This window comes from Hyla sarda, chromosome 1 (assembly GCF_029499605.1).
Source record: "Hyla sarda isolate aHylSar1 chromosome 1, aHylSar1.hap1, whole genome shotgun sequence".
Taxonomy (NCBI): domain Eukaryota; kingdom Metazoa; phylum Chordata; class Amphibia; order Anura; family Hylidae; genus Hyla; species Hyla sarda.
In genome coordinates, this window is record NC_079189.1 from 44,121,056 (window position 1) to 44,145,904 (window position 24,849).

Consider the following 24,849-nt stretch of genomic DNA (forward strand, 5'->3'; position numbering starts at 1 on the left):
GATATAATAGCTGCTGTGGGGCACACTACCTGGGATCCATAGCGCAAAGGTATATACAATTTTTTTCATATTTAAGGCGCTGCTCCCCAGTTACAAACATTCCTCCACATCAGAGCACAAGTAAGTATTGGGGATATGCATTACGTAAAACTTAACTTTTAATAATATTCTTAGGATAAAAATAAAATACCGTATTTATTGGCATATAACACACATTTTTTAGGCTAAAATTTTTAGCCTAAAGTCTATCTGCGTGTTATATGCCGATAAGGCGCTGCAGTTCAATCATTTAAAGCGGGCGCTTTAAATCAATGAACTGCAGCGGCTTTTGCAGGTGCAGAGACCTGCCAGCTTCTCTGCCCCTGCCTGTCCTGGGGGCTAGAGCCCTGCTGCCGCCGCTTCTCTCCCCCTTGCTATCGGCGCTGCTGCCCCTTCTCTCCCCCTGGCTATCGGTGCCGCTGCCCCATTGCGCTGCTTCTGGCCTCCGGTGTGGCGTCCCCTGCGTCATTGCTACTGCGCTGCGAGACGCAATGACGGGTAACGTCACTCTTCATTGCGCAGCGCCGTGCAGTGCATAGCAACGACGCAGGGGACGCCACACCGGAGGCCAGAAGCAGCGCGGACCCGACCCCGGCAACAGGTAATTATACAACCAGGGATGGGGGAGGCAACGGGGCAGCGGCGCCGGCAATGGGTGCCGCTGCCCCTTCTCTGGCTATTAGCGCCGCTGCTCCATTGCCGATGCCGCTTCTCTCCCCCTGGCTATCAGCGCCGGCAATGGGGCAGCAGCACCGATAGCCAGGGGGAGAGAAGGGGCAGCGGCGCCGATAGCAAGGGGGAGAGAAACCGCGCCAGCAGGGCTCTAGACCCCAGGAAAGGCAGGGGAGAGAAGCGGGCAGCGACGGCCTCTCTCCCCCTGCCCTTCCTGGGGCTTCTGCGGGGTCAGAAACAGTGTATCAGGGTATACACATGCACACATACGCACCCTCATTTTACCAAGGATATTTGGGTAAAAAGCTTTTTTTACCCAAATATCCTTGGTAAAATGAGGGTGCGTGTTATAGGCCGGTGCGTGGTATACCCCGATAAATACGGTATATGTACCCAAAATATATGTACTCAAACAAAAGGAAAGGATTGCAAAAAACACCACGTGCACCTACACCACTAAGTATTGATGTGATGCAAAGACCTCTAAAGGGTGGAAGGGAACAATGTATGGTCCATTGTAACAGGTGGGGGTAAAAACTTCCCCTGTAAGGCCCCACTCTCGCACTATTATTTCCCTTCTTGGCAAGTGTTACTCGCCCTAATAGGGCAGCTCCACACAGGAACCTCTCCCTCTTTCCCCCTACAAACACTGCCATTTCCAAGGGTTTTTAGGTGGAAACAGAGTTTCCTGTGTGGGGCTGCCCTTTTTATTGTGATTAACACTTGCCAAGAAGGGAATTAATAGGGTGAGAATAGGGCCTTACAGGGACCCTCACCTGCTACAATGAACAATACGATGTTCCCTTCCACCTTTTCGAGGAAAGTGTTACTCGTCTTAAAAAGGGCGGCCCCAAACCGGAACCAATCCCTATTTCCACCTAAAAACCCTGGGAAATGACGTTGTTTGTAGGTGGAAGTAGGGAGAGGTTCCTGTGTGGGGCTGCCCTTTTTAGGGCAAGTAACACTTGCCAAGAAGAGAATTAATAATGCTAGAGTGGGGCCTTACAGGGGAAGCTTTCACCCCTTCCGGTTACAATGGACCATGCATTGTTCCCTTCCACCTTTTAGAGGTCTATGCATCACATCAATACTTGGTGGCGTAGGTGGCACATGCTGTTTTTTTGCTCACCTTTCATTTTGTTTGATTTAAAAAAGAAATTGAGATCAATATATTTTATTCTAAGCATATTATTAAAAGTTAAGTTTTACGTAATGCATATCCTCAATACTTACTTGTGCACATTAACACTTTTACAAAAGAGACCGTTTTCTTCTGCATACCTGCATCAGCTACTATTCTGATCCTGCCAACCGCCTGATGCCACACATGTGATGCCAAGTTCTCCTTTTTTTTTTACCCACCTTCTTCACCGACTACTGATATTGCCACCCACCGAAGCACTCTGTCAACGGTTCACTTTTAGGACTCCAGATGCTGCTGCCACCTCCAGGCTGTCTCATTCGGCCACCATATGTTCTCCTCATGCTGATGCCAGCTCCAGGCTGTCTCATTCTGCCACCATATGTTCTCCTCATGCTGCTGCCACCTCCAGGCAGTGTCATTCTGCCACTTTATGGTCTCCTCGTGCTTCGATCACCTCCATGCTGTGTCATTCAGCCACTATATGTTCTTCTCCTGCTGCCACCAACTCTAGGCTGTGTCATTAAGCCACTATATGGTCTCCTCATGCTGCCACCAACTCAGACTGTGTCATTCAGCCGCTATATGTTCTCCTCCTGCTGCCACCACCTCCACGCTGTGTCATTCATCCACTATGTGGTCTCCTCATGCTGCCGCCAACTCCAGGCCGTGTCATTCAGCCATTATATGGTCTCCTCATGCTGCTGCCACCTCCACGCTGGATCATTCAGCCATTATATGTCTCCTCATGCTGCTGCAAACTCCAGACTATGTCATTCAGCCACTATATGTCCTCCTTATGCTGCTGCCACCTCCATACTGTGTCATTCAGCAACTATATGGTCTCTTCATTCTGCCGCCACCTCTGCACTGTGTCATTCAGCCACTAAATGGCCTCTTCATGCTGCTGCCAACTTCAGGCTGTGTAATTCAGCCACTATATGGTCTCCTCATGCTGCCGCCAACTCCAGGCTGTGTCATTCAGCCACTATATGGTCTCATAATGCTGCCGCCACCTCCATGCTGTGTCATTCAGCCATCATATGGTCTCCTCATGCTGCCACCATCTCCACGCTGTGTCTTTCAGGCACTATATGGTCTCCTCATGCTGCGACCACCTCCAAGCTGGGTCATTCAGCCACTATATGGTCTCCACATGCTGCTGTCAACTCCAGGATGTCTCATTCAGCCACTATATGGTCTCCTTATTTTGCCGCCACCTCCCCACTGTGTCATTCAGCCACTTTATGTTCTCCTCACACTGATGCCACCTCCAGGCTCTGCCATTGTGCTGCTCTGTGACAGTGATTCTAATAGTGACGCCTCTGATCTGCATGTCATACTGAATAACAGTATTATTTCACTAACCCAGCACACACCCTATGCGTGTTACAGCAAGGCAAAGTGTTCAACACCCCTATTGAGGCTCTCTGAAGGCCATAAAAAGCCATTTTTAACAGCAATGTGACGCAAATAAATTAGGAGCGAACAAATTTTTTTTCAAAAATTCACTCATCTCTAATACCTATGATGAAAATGACAGGCCTCTCTTATCTTTTTAAGTGGGAGAACTTGCACAATCGGTGGCTGACTAAATACTTTTTTCCCCCACTGTATGTAAGTTACCAATGTTGGCAGTAGAGAGCAAGATATTAACTAGTGCACATCTTAAATATCACAGTATATGCAGAGATAGCAGTGTGTCAGACAAAATGACAAGTAATACATGTGAGACTCACCATACCTCTTAAAGGGGTCCTCTTTGGATAGGGGATAAGATGTCTAGGGGCAGAGTACCCCTTTAAAACAGTAGCTCCCCTTAAAAAACTGTGCTTTGGTATGGGAAGTTACTTTCACCCATGGGTAATGTGGATATAAATGGATATAAATGCATGGATATAAATGCAGAGGTCATTCAAAAACCCTTTTATGCATAATTTGCTGATGTCCTATTTGTCTCGTATCAGAAACCACCCTTTATATTCAACTTACATCCATTTTAAGGTTGTTTCTAGCTTATACGATGTTGTATCACCCAGTTAATGTATCATGGTGCAGAGTGGACAGTGTAAAGTCTGTATCACCTAATTTAACATCACCGTTTCCTTTGTTGGTTTATTTCCCTTCTCAATCTCTTGTTGTGTTTTCAATAGAAATCTACCAATGCCTGTCTCCCATTCCCAATCTGCTCCATCATTGATCCTTATCCAAACATTTTGAGCATGAGTTTTCTACAATTTGGCCCGACATGTCAACAATAGCAAAGAGAGTCATTGTACTGAGTAACGTCTTTTCAGACTCCTCGTCCTCACAAGGATTTACAAGGTCTAATGAGAACATTCCCTTTCACGACTATAAACACAGAGCATGATCAAAAGAGTCATCTCTTTAGACCAGGTGCACTGAATTGGCGCAGCACGTCAACCCCTCGAGTACCCTGATCCAATGACTAGATGCATCTCGCAAACCAACAATTAGGCTAGAAGAAACTGTAATTATAATATCATTATTCTGGTCTTGTATCATCTCAAGCCAAGGCTCAAAGTTGCATAATAGAGTGAGGAAGGACTCTCTTAGTATAGCATTACTATTCATGTAAAAGGAAATATGAGGAGGATCCAAATTGCCTTGATAAAAGTGAATGTATTGCCTACATTTTACTTACTGAAATATGTTTATTTTTTTCTAATCTGTTTCTATTATGCTTAGTACATTATTATGTGAGCAACTATAGTGACTGAGCTACTTTTAACAGCATTTAGTGATATGCTTTATGGCAAGCCCCAAGAAGGAAGACACAATGAACACCGGCAATCCATAAATCTTGTATGGTTGAGGTTTGTAAGCATGCTCTGTGAATTGGGCAGAAATTATTCTACAAGGGAGGGGGGCTGAGCTCCTATTGTCTTCTCTATCTTCTGGTGTCACCTCTTACTGTAATTCTGTACAAATCACTTTCCAGCAGCTTCCTTCTTATCGTCACAACAGAACATGAAGCCTGACTGAAAACGACAAGATTTAAGGATTAGTTTTCAATGTAGATAGTAAAATAAAAAGTTTTACGCAGAAATCAAAACCCACAAAGAAAACTACATTCCACCATTAGTAAATCAGGGCCAGTAACATTTTATATGCTAAATTTAATAAAATGTAAAGTGAAGCTAAGCCTTAACCTCTTGTATGCCTGCGGTTTGTTCCCACTGGTGCACTGCTCTTCCTGTGAATATGGATGCAGAGTTACCTTTTCTATATGTGTTCTGGCTCATGTCCTTTTGCCCCTATGCTTCAGCTCCTTTTTGCTGCTTTAGGTGGGACCCCCCTGAGTAGTTTGCCCCATATATGTATGACCGCTCCAAGCAGGTAGTTTGGACCATGTAGGTAGATTGCCCCCTATAAAAAGTTTTCCTCCTGTTTATATGCTCCCCGGTTGGTAGCTTGCACACTGGATGTAAGTCCCCCAGTAGCTAGCTTGAACCCTGTATGTAGGACCACCCTGAAGTCCCCCCCCCCCCTCTTGTATGTAGGACCCTACTGCAGGTAGCTTGAACCCTGTATGTAGGATCCCCTGTAGGTAACTTGCCCAATAAAGGAAGTTTGTTTCCTGTATGTGGGACCCCCCCACCCTCTGCCAGGTAGCTTGCCCACAGTATGTAGGACCCCCCTGTAGGTAGCTTGAACTCTGAAGGTAGAACCCCCTGCTGTTGGTTGCTCGCCCTCTGGCCCTCTGTATGTAGAACCCTCCCTGTATGGAGGACCCAAGAAAGTAAGGCATGTGACCTAAGACATAATAAAGGAGATTTATCAAAACCTGTCCAGGAAAAGTTGATGAGTTGCCCATAGCAACCAATCAGATTGTTCTTTCATTTTTAACAAGGCCTCTGCAAAATGAAAGAAGCGATCTGATTGGTTGCTATGGGTAACTCGGCAACTTTTCTTCTGGACAGGTTTTGATAAATTTCCCCCCATTATCTATAGATTTAACTGCCTTGGTATAAAGAAAAAACACTGACATGTTTACAATCTCATACAACATCATTAAATAGGTCATTTTGCATAAAAAGGTTGTTATATTTTATTGGCAACTAAGCCAATATCTTTGGAAGGTAATACTTTTGGTCTTGTAGCAAACCATACAACAAATTTCAAACTCAACTAACATAAAATCCACCGTACAACACAATGATGAGAGTGGTTGGAAAATATTCAAATTCTTTGCAGAGACATAGACCCACATTTACTAAAGGATTCCCGACTGTTTTTATCAGGTTTGTGCACCTAAATTTCTGTTGCAGTGACCGTGCGACCAAATGTGCGCCCAAAATTTACACCGCAAAATCGACAGTTTTGCAAACACTCTGAGTTTTTTTTTTAACATAAAATATGGGTGTGTTTTTTGTTAAAAGTGGCGTGGTCCCGACAAAATGCTAAAAACACTCCGAGTAAGTTGGAAAACACTCTGTAACTTGAGTGATTTTGGCAAAGGCACAGCTTAACGTGTTGGGGAGTGCTTAAACTATTTTCTTTCATTCTTTCATTCTATTTTCATTGTTTTTAAGTTCCACACGAGGATTTTTAGTATGTGCAATGCATTTTAAACTAAAAAAATTGCCTTTAATTGTATTTTTTTTTTTTTGTGTGGTGGTGGTGGTGGGGGGGGGGTTAAACTCCTATATTAGATGGTCGAAGTCCATTTAATTTTTTTAGTTCTCTTTTGTTGCTTAATTCCCTTTAAATCTTGTATTTTGCTTGGTTGGTTTGGCACATGCTATTGATGATTTGTATTCTATACCCATGTTTTTTTTTTTCTTTTCCCGTGCGTCACAAAAAAAAAAACATGCAACAGAAAATGAACGGACACGTGCGACACATTAAGAAATCAGCTCCCAGAAAAAGAGGAGTGAAATCTAAAATACTCTAGAAAGAACACTCTGATTTTAGTAAATCAGGGCCATAGGGCGTGTTCACAATTATTGGATGCAAAGCCAGGAATGGATCTGGAAAGAGAAGACTCCTCAGTCTTTCTCTTATAAGTGTCCTAAATTTATGATTAGTGTTGAGCGGCATAGGCCATATTCGAATTCGCGAATATTCGCGAATATATGGACGAATATTCGTCATATATTCGCGAATATTCGCATATTCGTTATATTCTCGTTTTATTTTCGCGTATGCGAAAATACGCGCATGCGAAAATTAACATATGTGGAAATTCGCATATGCGAAAATTAGCATATGCTAATTTTCGCATATGCGAATTATCGCACGCCAGTCTCACACAGTAGTATTACAGCCTTCTTTACACCACACAAGCTGGAGGCAGAGAGGGGTGATCACTGTGATGTGTACTGTGAAGAAAAAAAAACAAAAAAAAAACGAATATTCGTAATTACGAATATATAGCGCTATATTCGCGAAATTCGCGAATTCGCGAATATACGATATTCGCGAATAATATTCGAATTGCGAATATTCGCGAGCAACACTATTTATGATCTGCTCCTGGCTTTGTATCCAATAACTGCAATTAAAAACCTGAATGTATGAACACACCCCAACATGTCCTCTAATCCAAAATAATTGTACTGGACAAGATTTGGCAAATAATATGAACATCTCCTTGAACTTAAAGGGGAAGGAAGCTCCCAGCCCCATTAACATGGCTCTGATGCAATGAACCTTGTCATATAGCCAGAGGGGCTTTAATACCTCAGCCATGACTACTACAGATCTAATTGTTACATTCAACAAATAAAAAGTTTCCGAATCTAGAAGAAAAGTAAAAAGACTTTAATATTATACAAAAAAACAAAACAAAGCATGCAATTCACATAAAAGATAATCACCAGTGTCTTTGTGCTGTAATATAGAGGAAATTGTCTCTTAATTCGTAGCAGCAGGGTAAGTATAATCTCACATGGAAGATTTATCACAGATATTTCTATGACCATCCATTTCATATAAGTGGGGCTTGCAGAAATCCTTCGGCTTGCCACCAAAAACAAACTATTTATGGGCAAAACATATAATTTTTTTTTAAGGGAAGGTGGGGTGGGGTGGGGGATATATATATATATATATATATATATATATATATATATATATTTTTTTTTTTTATTCCTAAACCCAATTCCCAAAGTATATGTTTAAACTACAGGCTACAGCTATGGGGAGAAGAAATATGTAAGACTAATTTTATCTTTTATGTATTTTATTTGATTACTATGTAGGTTGACCTTTACTTACCCATATATTATACATGTGCATATTACTATGTACAGGTGCCCATTAGGGCCTACTACTGAAGTGCTTTGCTACTCAAGCACTTTAGAAGCACTACAGGCCGGTGGCTCTTAAGAGCTGCTTTCCCACCATGCAGTGAGATTGGCCACGGAAACAGAGAAGAGCACCACCGATCATGTTGGTCGCCAGGGGCGTACCTATAGGGGGTGCAGAGATAGCAGTTGCACCGGGGCCCTGAAACTTAAGGGGACCCAAAGGCACCTCTGCCCCATAAGAAAACACCAGTAATATAAATGGTGTTCAGTAGACACGGGGCCTGGTCACATGCAAAGAAAAATGTCTGCCCATATTTTTGCCAGTGCTGGGGCAGGTAATAAATTCTTCATATAAACACAGATGGTTCGCCCTGATGATTGACTAGGGGGCTTGCTGCGGATATACTTATACTTTACATTAATTTTTTGAGCCAAAAAATGAGAACTATAAGTCCTTCCTTTACATTACTTTTGAATCGATATTCTTGGAAAAACCTGTCAAGGTGTATTTATATCACTAGAAAGTGGTGTCCTCATTGGTTGTCAATCATTTCACTCCAGGAAGATCATCTACAAGGAGAGAAAATTGTCTACTTTTCTCTATGAGGCCTTCCCAGAAAGAAAGCTTGAAAACAGAAGGAAAGTAAGCCTAAAAGAAGAAAGAAAGATGCAGAAATGTTGTACAATATGGTATTAACTATATAGGCACTTGCTGGAGGAAAGAGGGATGGGGCTGGTTGGGTTTCAACAGTTCTATTGCCCCAGTGAGGACATGTTTATGGCCGGTTTAAGAGACTCTTAAAGCACTGCACTGACAAAAAAAATTACTTATCAAGCCAAACCAGTCATTAGTATATCAAGTAGGTATAAAAATACCCAGAGTACCCAAGTCTCTTGGGTTTATTGAATAAAAACAACAATTATTGTGCCAGGAATAGGAGACATTATTTATGAGTGGATGTGATTACTACAGCAGCTGGATCCTGGTATAAACAGATGAAGGCATGCATGTTATTATACAATAGCCTTATGCTAAAAGCTTTGAATTTTTATGTTTTCTATAAACAAAAACATCAAATTATGTCATTAGAATCTAGACATTACAATTCTGTTAACTGGTTGTTGACTGATATTGAACATACTTGTCATGGGCTCTGTTAGTATGCTATGTGCATAGGAACAGGGCATCTGCTGTAATGCTAAGCTACAGCCCTGCTCAAATGTTCAGGATTGGAGAAACTTCTGATCTCCACCAGTTAACCCTTTGGATGCCACAATCAAAACTGGGAGGTATCCATTTTCATTGTGCCATAAGGAATCCAGGAAGTGAGTTAGTGTGTGGCTGCAGCCACATGTAGTGCTAGAGAAGCCTGTTTTACTTGTGTAAGTGAAGTATGCCTGGATCCATTGGGAACCATGTCAGTGAACATGAAAGCACCTGAGACTGCCAATTTGAGCTAGAGAATGAGAGGCTATGGTGACTATTGTGTCAACAGGGTACAGCACAGTGTTGTCATTGAGGAGAAGATGCTAAAGAAATCTGAGGTTGGTCTGCGGGGGAAGTAGGTCTGAGTTAGTCAACTGAGGGGTAAGCTTATGGGCCGGAGGCTGGAGCAGTTATTTGCGGGCGTGACTAAAGGTCCAGAAATGCCTAAGTGGTACAACGCAGCATAGCTATAGTGTTGTCATAGAGAACAAGTTTTTGAACATTTTTGAGAAAATTATAGGTTGAGACATGTACGGAGTCAACTCTATGAGACTGTGTAGGTTATGTGAGGCTTCAGCTCTGTGAGGAGCCATTGATGAGAGGGTGTGGGCCATGTAATACTTTAGCATTACAAGGAGCTATAGCTGAGGGGGTGTCGACTATGAGAAACTTAAGGCCTACAAGGAGCCAGAGTGGGTGAGTGTGCCTAGTAGGTGAGGTAATGGCCTAGTGGTCATGGGGACCCACAATGGTGAAGGGTAGATCTATGGGAAGTGACTAGTGAAACCTCTTAAGACATGACAAGAGAGGGCAGGCTGTGGCAGGGGGAAGCCTTCCAGCAAACCACAATGGCACTGTGGATTCAGGGAAAGACCACTTCTAGTGCAACTTGAATAGTGAACTTGTGGAGTATCTCCAAGTGCCCCCGGACCTGGTAGAGACCCCCTTAAAAGTAAACACTAGAATTAAGCTATGCAACTTTCAAGTGTTTTGTACCACTAAACAGTAAGATCATTGTGTCACTTTATTTGTAACTGTCAAGCACGTGTGCCGCTGTTGTGAAAGAATATAAAGTCTTCTGTCAAATTGTTCAAAGTTTTGCAGTCATTCTTCATGGGAATCCATAAGCAACTCATTTACAGACCATCAAAAAGCATATTGTCAGGTGTATCCCTACCAGCTTAGCTCCAGTATAGCATAGGCCAGGCTTGTTTCATACTGCATACAAAATCTAAAAAAAGGTTGTAAAAAAACGTACAGCCAAATGCTGTTTTATTCGGTCATGTAAGGGTCCAGGTGGGTGCGGCGGCATAGGCAGGGGAAATGAGACTGCACTCACCATCCAAAGCTGTTTTATTCGGTCAGGTAAAGGTGCAGGCAGGTGCTGCAGCGTAGGCAGGGGCAAACCGGAACAGACTGTTTCACGCTAAACTGCACTTCTTCAAGCCGATACCTTTACATGACCGAATAAAACAGCGTTGGATGGAGAGTGCAGTCTAATTTCTTTCTCGCTTCTATGTTGTTAAAGCCTTGTTTTGGACGTTGCACCAACCAACTTAATTTCAGGAGACCCCAGTCCTTTCCTCTGCCCGCAATCTATACACCCTAGTCCTGCCAGTGCCGGGCCACCGCTATTTTTAGTAACATAGTTACATAGTTCATAAGGTTGAAAAAAGACCAGAGTCCATCAAGTTCAACCTATAACCCTAATGAGTCCCTACTGAGTTGATCCAGAGGAAGGCAAAAAACCCTCATACTAGAAGTAAAAATTCCTTTCCGACTCCAAATATGGCAGTCAGAGTAAATCCCTGGATCAACGTTCTGTCCCTATAAATCTAATGATGTTATTATTCTCCAAAAATGCATCCAGACCCCTTTGAACTCTTTTACAGAGTTCACCATGACCACCTCCTCCGGGAGAGAATTCCACAGGCTCACAGCTCTTACAGTAAAGAACCCCCATCTGTGGTGGTGTAGAAACCTTCTTTCCTCTAAACGTAGAGGATGCCCCCTTGTTATAGATACAGTCCTGGGTATAAATAGATCATGGGAGAGATCTCTGTACTGTCTCCTGATATATTTATACATAGTTATTAGGTCTCCCCTAAGCCTTCTTTTTTCTAAACTAAATTACCCTAATTCTGATAATCTTTCTGGGTACTGTAGTCCTCCCATTCCCCGTATTGCTCTGGTTGCCCGTCTTTGAACCCTCTCCAGCTCCACTATATCTTTCTTGTACACTGGTGCCCAGTACTGTACACAGTATTCTATGTGTGGTCTGACTAGTGATTTGTACAGTGGTAGAATTATTTCCATGTCGTGGGCATCTATGCCCTTATTGATGCACCCCATGATTTTATTTGTCTTGGACGCAGCTGCCCGACACTGGTCACTACAGCTAAATTTACTGTTGTTACGCCGAGCGCTCCGGGTCCCCGTTCCTCCCCGGAGCGCTCGCCTCATCCTCGTTGCTGCAGCGCCCCGGTCAGATCCACTGACCGGGTGCGCTGCGGTCCCGCCTCCAGCCGGGATGCGATTCGCGATGCGGGTGGCGCCCGCTCGCGATGCGCACCCCGGTCCCCGTACCTGACTCGCTCTCCGTCGGTCCTGTCCCGGCGCGCGCGGCCCCGCTCCCTAGGGCGCGCGCGCGCCGGGTCTCTGCGATTTAAAGGGCCAGTGCACCTATGATGGTGCCTGGCCCAATCTTCCAATTAGCTTAATTAGTTTCCACCTGTGCACTTCCCTATATCACCTCACTTCCCCTGCACTCCCTTGCCGGATCTTGTTGCACTTGTGCCTAGTGAAAGCGTTCCCTTGTTTGTTCCTAGCCCGTGTTCCTGACCTCCTGCCGTTGCCCCTGACTACGATCCTTGCCGCCTGCCCCCGACCTTCTGCTACGTCCGACCTTGCTTCTGCCTACTCCCTTGTACCTCGCCTATCTTCAGCAGTCAGAGAGGTGAGCCGTTGCTAGTGGATACGACCTGGTCACTACCGCCGCAGCAAGACCATCCCGCTTTGCGGCGGGCTCTGGTGAAAACCTGTAGTGGCTTAGAACCGGTCCACTAGCGCGGTCCTCGCCATCCCTCTCTGGCACAGAGGATCCACTACCTGCCAGCCGGCATCGTGACAGTAGATCCGGCCATGGATCCCGCTGAAGTTCCTCTGCCAGTTGTCACCGACCTCCCTACACTGGTCGCCCAGCAAGCCCTAAAGATCGCCCAACGAAATCAACAGCTGGCATACTTGACCTCCGTGACACTGCATCTTCAGTCACAGATACAGCAAATTCAGTCACAGCTACAGCTGCAACAACCATCTCCTCCGCCGGCTCCTGCAACTCCTCCGCAGCAACCGGCCGCTCCTAACCCCTGCTTGTCCCTGCCGGACAAATTTGATGGGGTCCGCAATGATCCTGCCACAGCCACAGTCCAGTCCTACTTCGCTGAGGTCCGTGGTGTCTTCGAGGAGCCTGCCCGAGCCTCTTCTGCCAAGACTGCCCTGCTGAACCTGGCCCAGGGTGTTTCTTCCGTTGGCGAGTACGCCATTCAGTTCCGTGCTCTTGCTTCCGAGTTGTCCTGGAATAGTGAGATTCTCTGCGCGACCTTTAAAAAAGGCCTATCCAGCAACATTAAAGATGTTCTGGCCGCACGAGAAACTCCTGCTAACCTGCATGAACTCATTCATCTTGCCACTCGCATTGACATGCGTTCTTCCGGATGGCGTCTGGAGCTCCGCCTGGATATGGACTTTGTTCGCACGAGGCGTTTTTTCTCCCCGGCTCCTCTCTCCTCTGGTCCTCTGCAATCCGTTCCTGTGCTTCCCGCCGCGGAGGCTATGCAAGTTGACCGGTCTCGCTTGACACCTCAAGAGAGGACACGACGCCGCATGGAGAATCTCTGCCTGTACTATGCCGGTACCGAACACTTCCTGAAGGATTGTCCTATCCGTCCTCCCCGCCTGGAAAGACGTACGCTGACTCCGCACAAAGGTGACACAGTTCTTGATGTCAACTCTGCTTCTCCACGCCTTACTGTGCCTGTGCGGATATCTGCCTCTACCTTCTCCTTCTCTACTATGGTCTTCTTGGATTCCGGATCTGCAGGAAAATTTTTTTTGGCCTCTCTTATCAACAGGTTCTACGTCCCTGTGACCAGTCTCGCCAGACCCCTCTACATCTATTGTATTAACAATGAAAGATTGGACTGTCTCATGCGTTTCCGCACAGAACCCCTCCTAATGTGCATCGGACCTCATCACGGAAAAATTGACTTTTTTTTCCTCAGGTTCTTTGGCCCCAAGAAGAGGGGGAGACCCAAGGGGGGGGGTACTGTTACGCCGAGCGCTCCGGGTCCCCGTTCCTCCCCGGAGCGCTCGCCTCATCCTCGTTGCTGCAGCGCCCCGGTCAGATCCACTGACCGGGTGCGCTGCGGTCCCGCCTCCAGCCGGGATGCGATTCGCGATGCGGGTGGCGCCCGCTCGCGATGCGCACCCCGGTCCCCGTACCTGACTCGCTCTCCGTCGGTCCTGTCCCGGCGCGCGCGGCCCCGCTCCCTAGGGCGCGCGCGCGCCGGGTCTCTGCGATTTAAAGGGCCAGTGCACCTATGATGGTGCCTGGCCCAATCTTCCAATTAGCTTAATTAGTTTCCACCTGTGCACTTCCCTATATCACCTCACTTCCCCTGCACTCCCTTGCCGGATCTTGTTGCACTTGTGCCTAGTGAAAGCGTTCCCTTGTTTGTTCCTAGCCCGTGTTCCTGACCTCCTGCCGTTGCCCCTGACTACGATCCTTGCCGCCTGCCCCCGACCTTCTGCTACGTCCGACCTTGCTTCTGCCTACTCCCTTGTACCTCGCCTATCTTCAGCAGTCAGAGAGGTGAGCCGTTGCTAGTGGATACGACCTGGTCACTACCGCCGCAGCAAGACCATCCCGCTTTGCGGCGGGCTCTGGTGAAAACCTGTAGTGGCTTAGAACCGGTCCACTAGCGCGGTCCTCGCCATCCCTCTCTGGCACAGAGGATCCACTACCTGCCAGCCGGCATCGTGACAACTGTTAACTAAGACTTCCAAGTCCTTTTCCACGTCAGTCGTCCCAAGTGTGTTCCCATTTAATACATAATCCCAGCCCGGATTTTTCCTCCCCATGTGCATTACCTTACATTTATCAGTGTTGAACCTCATCTGCCACTTCCCAGACCAAACCTCCAACCTATCCAGATCCATTTGTAACAGTGCACTGTCCTCTATAGTGTTTACTGCTTTACAGAGTTTAGTATCATCTGCAAAGATTGCTACTTTACTATTCAACCCCTCTACAAGTTCATTAATGAATATATTAAATAGAACAGGATCCAATACTGACCCCTGTGGTACCCCACTAGTAACAGTCACCCAATCAGAATAAGTATCATTAATAACCACCCTCGGTTTCCTATCACTGAGCCAGTTACTTACCCACTTACACACATTCTCCCCGGCCCAATCCTTCTCATTTTATGCACCAACCTTTTATGTGGCATCGTATCAAATGCTGATATGGGGTCATACATTTATTTTTATCGAGATACTACAAAATAGCATATCTTAGAAAACCCTCAAACTATTTACATACAACGGAGATTAAACTAACAAGTCTATAATTCCCGGGGTCACCTTTTGACCCCTTTAAAAATATTTGCACCATATTTGCCATGCGTCAGTCCTGGGGAACAGTCCCTGTTACTATAGAGTCAATATACAAAATCTAAGAAAGCTCTGTGAAGACTTCTGAGTTAGCAGGGAATGCCTGGAGATTACAGCTCTGAGGCCAGCAGAATTGTGACTGCAGCTCTGGTGTAAAATGTACTGCAGGTTACAGCTTAGAACGAGTGCAAAGTAATTACAAGGTGACTAAACTTTTCTGCATGTTAAATATCAAATATACATAAAGGGCGATACACCAATTTTTCTGTGCAATAGTTGAAGCATAATGATGTTTTTACATAATAAGGATTAGGTGGATGATAATTAATTCATATTAAAACCCAACTATGTCTGTGTGAGATCTTGTTCTGATAATTCTAATGTAATCATCTTCTCTCCCACTCTTTGCTATGGTTCTTAGTTCCAGCAAAAACACACAATGCTTTGAAAACAGGAATTGAGCAACAGGGAAATGTCTGCCTTTCTGAACATGAAGACATTCCTGCAGGGAGTACACACGCCGAGCATACACGGCAGGGTTAACTGAGCACAATGGTGAGTAAACATTCCCGAGATCCCAATCCCATGTGTTTATAGATCCTACTAAATGATGAATGAAATGAAATGGTACCGTGCAACTGCACAGTATGGAATACCCTACATCGATAGCCTGTTCTCGATAAAAGATCTGTAGTATTGAGATAAAGCAGATCTGTGCCCCATGCAGTGGCGTTGCGACCCGGGTGTGGGGGGTGCGGAGCGCACCGGGTGACACCAGCCTGGAGGGGTGACACCACGGCCGGCAGCACCCCCCACATCTGCACACCGTCACTCCACTCAGCCGGTATTTGCAGCATCTCCAGACAGAAGAGGCTTCATTCATGACCTGCAGGATGCCGCACTCCAGTTTCAGCCCCCGACACAATCCTATCCCCCAGCCCCAGGAAGCTGCCTCTTTAAGACCTGCAATGCTTTCTGGGAACAGAAGTGCCGTGCGCACGTCTGCTCCCTCCCCCGACGTGTCCCTGCCTCATGTGCTCCGCGTCTTCTGAGGATTCATGGGGGATAAATTCCTCCCCAAACCCCAGACATTCCTGGACCTCGAGCCGCCCGGGGAGAGGAGAAAGTGAAGACAAGAGACTGGTGAGCTGGTGAGACCTCTCTGCTGTATTTAATGCAGTGTTTCCCAACCAGGGTGCCTCCAGCTGTTGCAAAACTATTACTCCCAGCATGCCCAGACAACCTTTGGCTGTCCGGGCATGCTGGGAGTTGTAGTTTTGCAACAGCTGGAAGCACCCTGGTTGGGAAACACTGATTTAATGTTTTAATTTAACAGGGAGAAAGGGGGTGCTGAGAGGCTCTGCGGGGTGCCATTGCCAGGAGGATGATCCTCCTTATGTATGATGGGGGTGCTACTGATGAATGATGGGGGTGCTGTACCCCCATCATCCATCAGCAGGATCATCCTCCTGTGAGTAGCACCCCCATCATCCATCAGCAGGATCATCCTCCTGTGAGTAGCACCCCCATCATCCATCAGCAGGATCATCCTCCTGGATGATTGGGGGTGCCTCTGGCAGGAGGATGATCCTCCTTATGTATGATGAGGGTGCTACTGATGAATTATGGGGGTGCTGCACCCCCATCATCCATCAGCAGATCATCCTCCGGAATGATGGGGGTGCTACTGGCAGGAGGATGCTCCTGCAGATGTAGCACCCCCATCATAGGCGTGCGCAGCCTATTGCATTAGGGTGTGCACCCACAAACTCCCGCCGCGCGTGTATATATATATATATATATATATATATATATATATATATATATACGCACACATACACACAGTTAGTACAGTTCCCCACATAAGGTGCAGTACAGTTCCCCACATAAGGTGCAGTACAGTTCCCCACATTAGGTGCAGTACAGTTCCCCCACATTAGGTGCAGTACAGTTCCCCCACATTAGGTGCAGTACAGTCCCCCCACATTAGGTGCAGTACAGTTCCCCACATTAGGTGCAGTACAGTTCCCCCACATTAGGTGCAGTATAGTTCCCCCACATTAGGTGCAGTATAGTACCCCCACATTAGGTGCAGTATAGTTCCCCCACATTAGGTGCAGTACAGTCCCCCCACATTAGGTGCAGTACAGTCCCCCCACATTAGGTGCAGTACAGTCCCCCCACATTAGGTGCAGTACAGTCCCCCCACATTAGGTGCAGTACAGTCCCCCCACATTAGGTGCAGTATAGTTCCCCACATTAGGTGCAGTATAGTTCCCCACATTAGGTGCAGTATAGTTCCCCACATTAGGTGCAGTATAGTTCCCCACATTAGGTGCAGTACAGTTCCCCCACATTAGGTGCAGTATAGTTCCCCACATAAGGTGCAGTACAGTTCCCCACATTAGGTGCAGTACAGTTCCCCCACATTAGGTGCAGTACAGTTCCCCCACATTAGGTGCAGTACAGTCCCCCCACATTAGGTGCAGTACAGTTCCCCACATTAGGTGCAGTACAGTTCCCCCACATTAGGTGCAGTATAGTTCCCCCACATTAGGTGCAGTATAGTACCCCCACATTAGGTGCAGTATAGTTCCCCCACATTAGGTGCAGTACAGTCCCCCCACATTAGGTGCAGTACAGTCCCCCCACATTAGGTGCAGTACAGTCCCCCCACATTAGGTGCAGTACAGTCCCCCCACATTAGGTGCAGTACAGTCCCCCCACATTAGGTGCAGTATAGTTCCCCACATTAGGTGCAGTATAGTTCCCCACATTAGGTGCAGTATAGTTCCCCACATTAGGTGCAGTATAGTTCCCCCACATTAGGTGCAGTATAGTTCCCCCACATTAGGTGCAGTATAGTTCCCCCACATTAGGTGCAGTATAGCTCCCCACATTAGGTGCAGTATAGCTCCCCACATTAGGTGCAGTATAGCTCCCCACATTAGGTGCAGTATAGTCCCCCACATTAGGTGCAGTATAGTCCCCCACATTAGGTGCAGAATAGTCCCCCACATTAGGTGCAGTATAGCTCCCCCACATTAGGTGCAGTATAGCTCCCCCACATTAGGTGCAGTATAGTCCCCCACATTAGGTGCAGTATAGTTCCCCCACATTAGGTGCAGTATAGTTCCCCCACATTAGGTGCAGTATAGTTCCCCCACATTAGGTGCAGTATAGTTCCCCACATTAGGTGCAGTATAGTTCCCCACATTAGGTGCAGTATAGTTCCCCACATTAGGTGCAGTATAGTCCCCCACATTAGGTGCAGTATATTCCCCCACATTAGGTGCAGTATAGTTCCCCACATTAGGTGCAGTATAGTCCCCCACATTAGGTGCAGTATAGTCCCCCACATTAGGTGCAGTATAGTCCCCCACATTAGGTGCAGTATAGCGTGCAGTATAGTTCCCCACATTAGGTGCAGTATATTCCCCACAGACACACAGCCTCCAGCCATATACAGTGTATGGCTGGAGGCTGTATGTCTGTGTACTGCCCCACTTCAGTGTTCCGACCACCGGTAGTCGGAACACTGAAGACGACGTGCTGCCAGATCGTGTTGGTCACTTACCATTCCGGCCGGCGCGCGCATCCTCTTCCTTGAATCTCCGCTCCTCCGTTACTATGGGCGCACGCACGGGACGTCAATGACGTCCCTGCGTGCGCTACTTCCCGGCGGCCCCTGTGTTTTTAAAGTTAACGCGGGGGCCGCTATAGAAAGGTAACCGGGACATCCTTGTGTCCCGAAAAGATCTTTCGGGACACAGGGATGTCCCGAATGTGAGGGGGGGGGGTCCTCTGCGGGCTGCTCAGTGGTGGCTTCGGATGCCCCCCTGAGCTTGATTAGGGTGTGCCTGGGCACACCCGGCACACCCCGTGCGCACGCCTATGACCCCCATTATCCTGGTCGTAGCAGCCTCATAATCCATTGGGAGGATCATCCTTCTGCCAGTAGCACCCCCACCATCCTGGATGATAGGGGTGCCACTGGCAGGAGGATGATCCTCCTTATGTATGATGAGGGTGCATAAGGAAAGACTATAGAGAAGTCACCTGTAGTCACTGATATTATTGTGTATTTTCCTCATTATGTCCCATCAGAGCTGTAGTCACTTGTAAGTTCTGCAGTTGTGATGAGTGAAACTACAACTCGGCCGGTGCAAGGATTTCTGCCTACACAAGCGAAGCTCCATTTCGTGAATCTCGTTGGGCCACAGCAATAAAACCAGAGAGGGTGGAGTGGTAGCAGTGGCCACTGCTGTGCGGAGGCGGGGCGCACCGGTGGGGGTCTTAGTATAAAAAAAGTCTTCATTTTTCCTCCCCCATCAGCTGCGAGTCCATGCGCCCTCAAGCGGACGCATGGTTTGCCTTATGACAGCATCGGGCCTGCTCCCAGCATAACCTCACCACTGCTTAGGTCATACTGGGAGCTGTAGTTTTAATTGGTGAAACCTTTTTTAGCGCTTTCCCATTCTTTGGCAATTGGTATATTTGATTATTATACTGGAATTTTTCACACTGCTCTACATCAGTGGCGCCTGTCACAACAGGCTAAAAACTTACTGGGGGGGGGTAGGTATGGGGTGACACCATTTTATATCGCACCGGGTGACACCAACCTTAGCAACGCCACTGGCCCCATGCTAACATTGATTTGGCCAGGATTAAAGGGGTATTCCGGCCAAGTACACCTTATCCCCTATCCAAAGGATAGGGGATAAGATGTCTGATTGTGGGGGGCCTGCTGATGGGACCCCCACGATCTCCGTGCAGCACCTGCATTCTATGCAGGGCTGCATCTCCTGTCTCAGAAACCTCTTTGTTTCTGGGTCTTGAGACGTGAAGTCATGTCACGCCCCCTCCATTCATGTCTATGGGAGGGGACGTGATGTCATGAGGCGGCGTGGCGTGATGTCACATCCCCAGTCCCGGAAACAAAGAGGTTAGAATGCAGGTGCTGCACGGAGATCGCGAAAGGGTATAAAATCAATGCATTACAGTTAAGAGGTTGTTCTTGCACCCATGCTGGGCCCGATGAGGTTTACGAAAGTGTTGGGACCTTAGTGTATTGACGTTTCCTTCGTGCTCCCCCCCACTCCCTTCTTACACCCTTTCTATTTAACCTTCTCGTCTCACGTAGTAGTGACTCCCCTACCATTATGCTGTGGCGCTGGTCTGGGCTCTTCCTTTATGCTTATACTGTGGACTTGTACAAACAGTTTTGCTCTTCTTGACACTTAGAGAAAGATTCCGTCTCCCGATGGATGCATCAGAATTCTTTCCTTATGTTCATCAATATGAGTATTCCAGGGGATCCGAGTCTCCCATTCCGCCCCTACCCCATTAGAGGTTTTGTGCAGGCAGTTTGCTATTCCTAGGGGTCTATTCCTATGTCTGTTATTTATGCTATGTCATCTGCCCCCCCGATATTTCCTCTATTCTCCATTCATACATGTGTGGTGCGCCCCAGGGTGAGATGTGAGGTGTAAGGGGGCAGGTGGTATTAACCACTTCTTGTCGTGATGCTAGGGCCTGGTTTGGCCTTATAACGACCTGAAGGTAGTACTGCTAATCATGGGTTAGGCAGGCGCAATAAAGAGTCCAAGGCCAGGTTAAGGGTAACAGTAGCTTTATTGAGGTAAGACAGATGGTACAGTCTATGCAGTTAAGCCAATATCCCAGAGAAGTGGCAAGTGACACGGGGAGACCTCGCAGGCTTTCTGGGACTTGCAGTGACTTGACAGACTATAATGCAGGCCACGGTGATAAATAGATGACTTGACTTGAGATGGTGACAGACAATTGAGATGACTTGACTTACTCAGGACCGACTGATGGCTGCAGTAATTTAGACTTGAGGCCTTCAATGGCTGGACACAGGCACTGGAACACTTGACTGCACTGGACGTCAGCAGGAACTCAAGAGCATGGAAAAGAGAGTGATTACAGCCCCTCCCATAATATATAGGGGTGCTGTGCAAGGAGCTAATAGGTCACTTGGGAGGTCACCTGGTCACTGGGGTTCTCTGGGTAACAATACAATCATTTGATACAAAGACTTAAAGCGATATTACACTTATAATACATAACTACATACAACCTGTAAACACTATAGGGTTTGCTGCAGGAGAGCCCCAAGGACATACAGTATGGCAACATCCCTTACTGGGACATTACACATGTCTAAATGGGAATCATACCTGGGCAGGTCTCTCCCCTTCACTCCCTCCGGCGGCAAAGGCTTCCTCCTGTGTGACCTATCGAGAAAACCAAAACCAAATCCTCTTCTTTTGGTACCATACACCTAAGCATAGATATTACCCACAGGTCTCCCCCTTTACTGTCATTTTGTGGGGACTGTTTGGGCCCTCTCCTGCACATATTTGGAATTGCCAAATTCTCCACCTGTATTGGTTGGGAGTTCATTCTTGTGTAGAGGCAATCGAGGATGTTCAGGTACCCTTGGATCCTATGGTCTATCTACTTAAAGGGGTACTCCACCCCTTGACATCTTATCCCCTATCCACAGGATAGGGGATAAGATGTCTTATGGCTGGGGACCCCCGCGATCTCTCCTGCGGCACCCCCGTACATCAGCAGACTGGAGCTATGTTTGCTCCGTGGCTGATAACGGGCGACACAGGGGATGGGGTATCATGACATCACGGCCCCCCCCTCAATGCAAGTCTATGGGAGGGGGCGTGGTGGCTGTCACCCATCCTCCCATAGGCTTGCATTGAGGGGGTGGGGCATGATGTCATGAGGGGGCGGGGCCGTGACATCACGATACCCCATCCCCTGTATCGCCTGTCATCAGCCACGGAGCAAACATAGCTCCAGGCTGCTGTTTTACGGGGGGGGGGGGGGGGGGGGGCGTTTGGGTGCAGCAGGAGAGATCGTGGGGGTCCCCAGTGGCGGGACCCTGGAAATCAGACATCTTATCCCCTATCCTTTGATAAGATGTCTAGGGGCAGAGTACCCCTTTAATGTTCCACCAAAGAACCTGGAAAATACTTCTGCAAGGCTTTTTCTTCACATTCTTACCCTGTTTTGTCAGTGATATCCTGACTCCATTGCTTCTTCCTGTATGTAGAGAGGTTACATGCAGGACACTATGGGATGACTATGTTGCTTTAACGCTATCCAGGTAAGTAACAGTGAGGGGTTTCTGGGGGAGATGTGTCTTGTGGTTGAATAGGCTTTACCGTTTTCTTTCTTTTTTCTTAATATCTTGTCATCCCTCTTCTCTTTTAACTTTATTGTCTGTGCTTGTCCTTTCCCTTTCTTTTCTTTCAGCCAGCTACTTAACCCCTGAAAACTACAACTGTTCATTACACCACACACACAAAAGTCTTTAAAAGTTTCTCAATGCATCATGCTCAGTGCCAAACATCATGGCCCCTGCAACTTCCAATGTTTGTCTATAGAGATTGCGTGTCTGTATGCTTGATTTTTGGCTCCAGTTTGCAATGGCTGTGAATAGATGGTTGCCTACATACTTTTGCCCAAATAGTGTATGTACTGTACCCCAAATGATGTCCAAGAAAACTATATTGCCTTCTGCATTTAAAAAGGTCATTTTATTAAAATCATTTAAAAGTTAGGGTTGCTGATGTGCAGAGAGGCAGAAACTAAAAAGTTCATAGTGTTCTAAAGCAGTTATCCCAAGATTTATAATTTACCCTTTATCCACAGAATAGAAGATATCTAGCTGATCAGTGGTTGTCAGACGACCAGGACCCACTCTGATCATGATAATAGAGGCCCTTTGACCCCCAATTACGGTAGATGGAGTGGCAGCAAGCATGCTTAGCCACCATTCCATTTATTCTCTATGAGACCTCCAAACATTGCCAAGTTCCAATGGGCTTGGACATTAAGTTAAACAATATTCACTCACTGGCTACTTTAATAAGTACAGCTGTTCAATTGCTTAACACAAATAGCTAATCAGCCAATCACATGGAAGCAACTGAATGCACTTAGGCATGTAGACACAGTCACGACAACTTGCCGAAGTTCAAACCAATTATCACAATGGGAAATAAAGGGGATTTAAGTGACTTTGAGTCTTTTTAGTATTTTAGAAACTGCGGATCTACTGGGATTTTCACGCACAACCATCTCAAAGAGAAAAGCAGCAGTTGTGTGGATGTAAAATGCCTTGTTAATTTCAGAGGATAATGGGCTGACTGGTTTAAGATGACAGAAAGGCAACAGTAACTCAGATAACCACTGGTTACAACCAAGTTACCAGTAATACCATCTCCGAATGCAACACATCCAACCTTGAAGAAGATGGGCTACAACAGGAGAAGACCACACAGGTTGCACTGCTTTCAGCTAAGAACAGAAAACTGAGGTTACAATTTGCAAAGGACCACTGCAATTGTACAATCGAAGACTGGAAGTACGATGCCTAGTCTGATGAGTCTCAATTCCAACTGCGATATTTAGATGACAGGGTAAGAATTTGGCATAGACAACATAAAAGCATAAATTCATCCTGCCTTGTATCAGCAGTTCAGGCTGCTGGTGGTGTAATGGTGCAGGGGGACATTTTCTTTGCACACTTTGGACGCTTGGTTCCAATATGCATTGTTTATACACAACAGCCTACCTATTGTTACTGACCATGTCCACTCCTTTATGACCACAGTGGACCCATCTTCTGATGATACTTCCAGCAGGATAATGCACCATGTCACATTACATCATCTCATACATGACAATGAGGTCACTGGACTCCAATGGCCTCCACAGTCTCCAGATCTCATCCAATAGATCACATTTGGGATGTGGTGGAATGTTAGATTTGTATTATTGATGTGCAGCCGACAAATCTGCAGCAACGACGTGATGTCATCATGTCCATATGGACCAAAATATCTGAGGAATGTTTCCAGAATGAAGGCAAAAGGGGGTCCAACCAGGTACAAGCAAGGCATACTGTATCTAATAAAGATCCCAGTGTGTTTATTTTAATCTAAACTAATTTTTATTGAAAGTTGTTCTCAACAAAAAAAAAAAAAGTCAATCCACATAACCCATCTAAGCGCCTTATCACCTAACATTGTTCTCAACAATTACCTCAGTTGTGGATTTTCCTTAATGCCGGTGAACCTCTAATCCTGTCTATTTTCGGTCGACAATCAGAATGAGACAATGGTCTGGAGAAAAACGTTCCAACAAATATTTTCCAAAAATAATCCCAGCTGAGACTAGAGAGACATTAATATAAATAGTACTTACGGGAAACTCTGCAGCAGTTCGTAGTGTACTATAATACATTTATTAGATGTATGAAGTCAGAAACCTTCCTCTTTTATATTATCTTGGTAGACCTTTAGTGACCAGACAAGAAACAAATGAATCATTTAATTATTATTACTATTATTATTATTATTATTATTATTTTTATTCTGGCCAATAGACTACTACACTGTATAATGCTAATTGTAAACCAGGGTCAGGGCATGGCATGGGTATACAATGAGTCAACCCCTTCAGGTATTCATTTTCATTGTCCTCATAGGTGCTCTCAATCTAATTTTCTGTTCTCATACACTCATAAATTATACTTATTTCATTTGGATTTCTATAAACCTAAAATGATATTCATTTAAAGTGCAAACTACTCATGGAAAAATATGGAGAACATACACGCACCATGTTAAAATTACTTGGGTCTGAATGTGGCTAAAATTACTATTTTTTTGAGCCTCTTATGATTTTACATTTTTTTTAGGTCTTCACTCCTTGCTAATTGTTTTAGTCTTAAATAAACCTTTTAAATGGACCCTGTCGTTTCAAACTATTTCCTTCCATTC

General features: G+C 46.1%; 1 long non-coding RNA gene across 1 annotated transcript; it reads left to right on the forward strand.

Annotated features, from left to right (window-relative positions):
- Positions 1-8,705: 8,705 nt before the first annotated feature.
- LOC130300739 (uncharacterized) lies at positions 8,706-23,783 on the forward strand. The gene is made up of 3 exons (XR_008851571.1): positions 8,706-8,770; positions 15,435-15,568; positions 23,099-23,783. It is a non-coding gene; the product is annotated as an uncharacterized LOC130300739 (long non-coding RNA).
- The last annotated feature ends 1,066 nt before the right edge of the window (positions 23,784-24,849 follow it).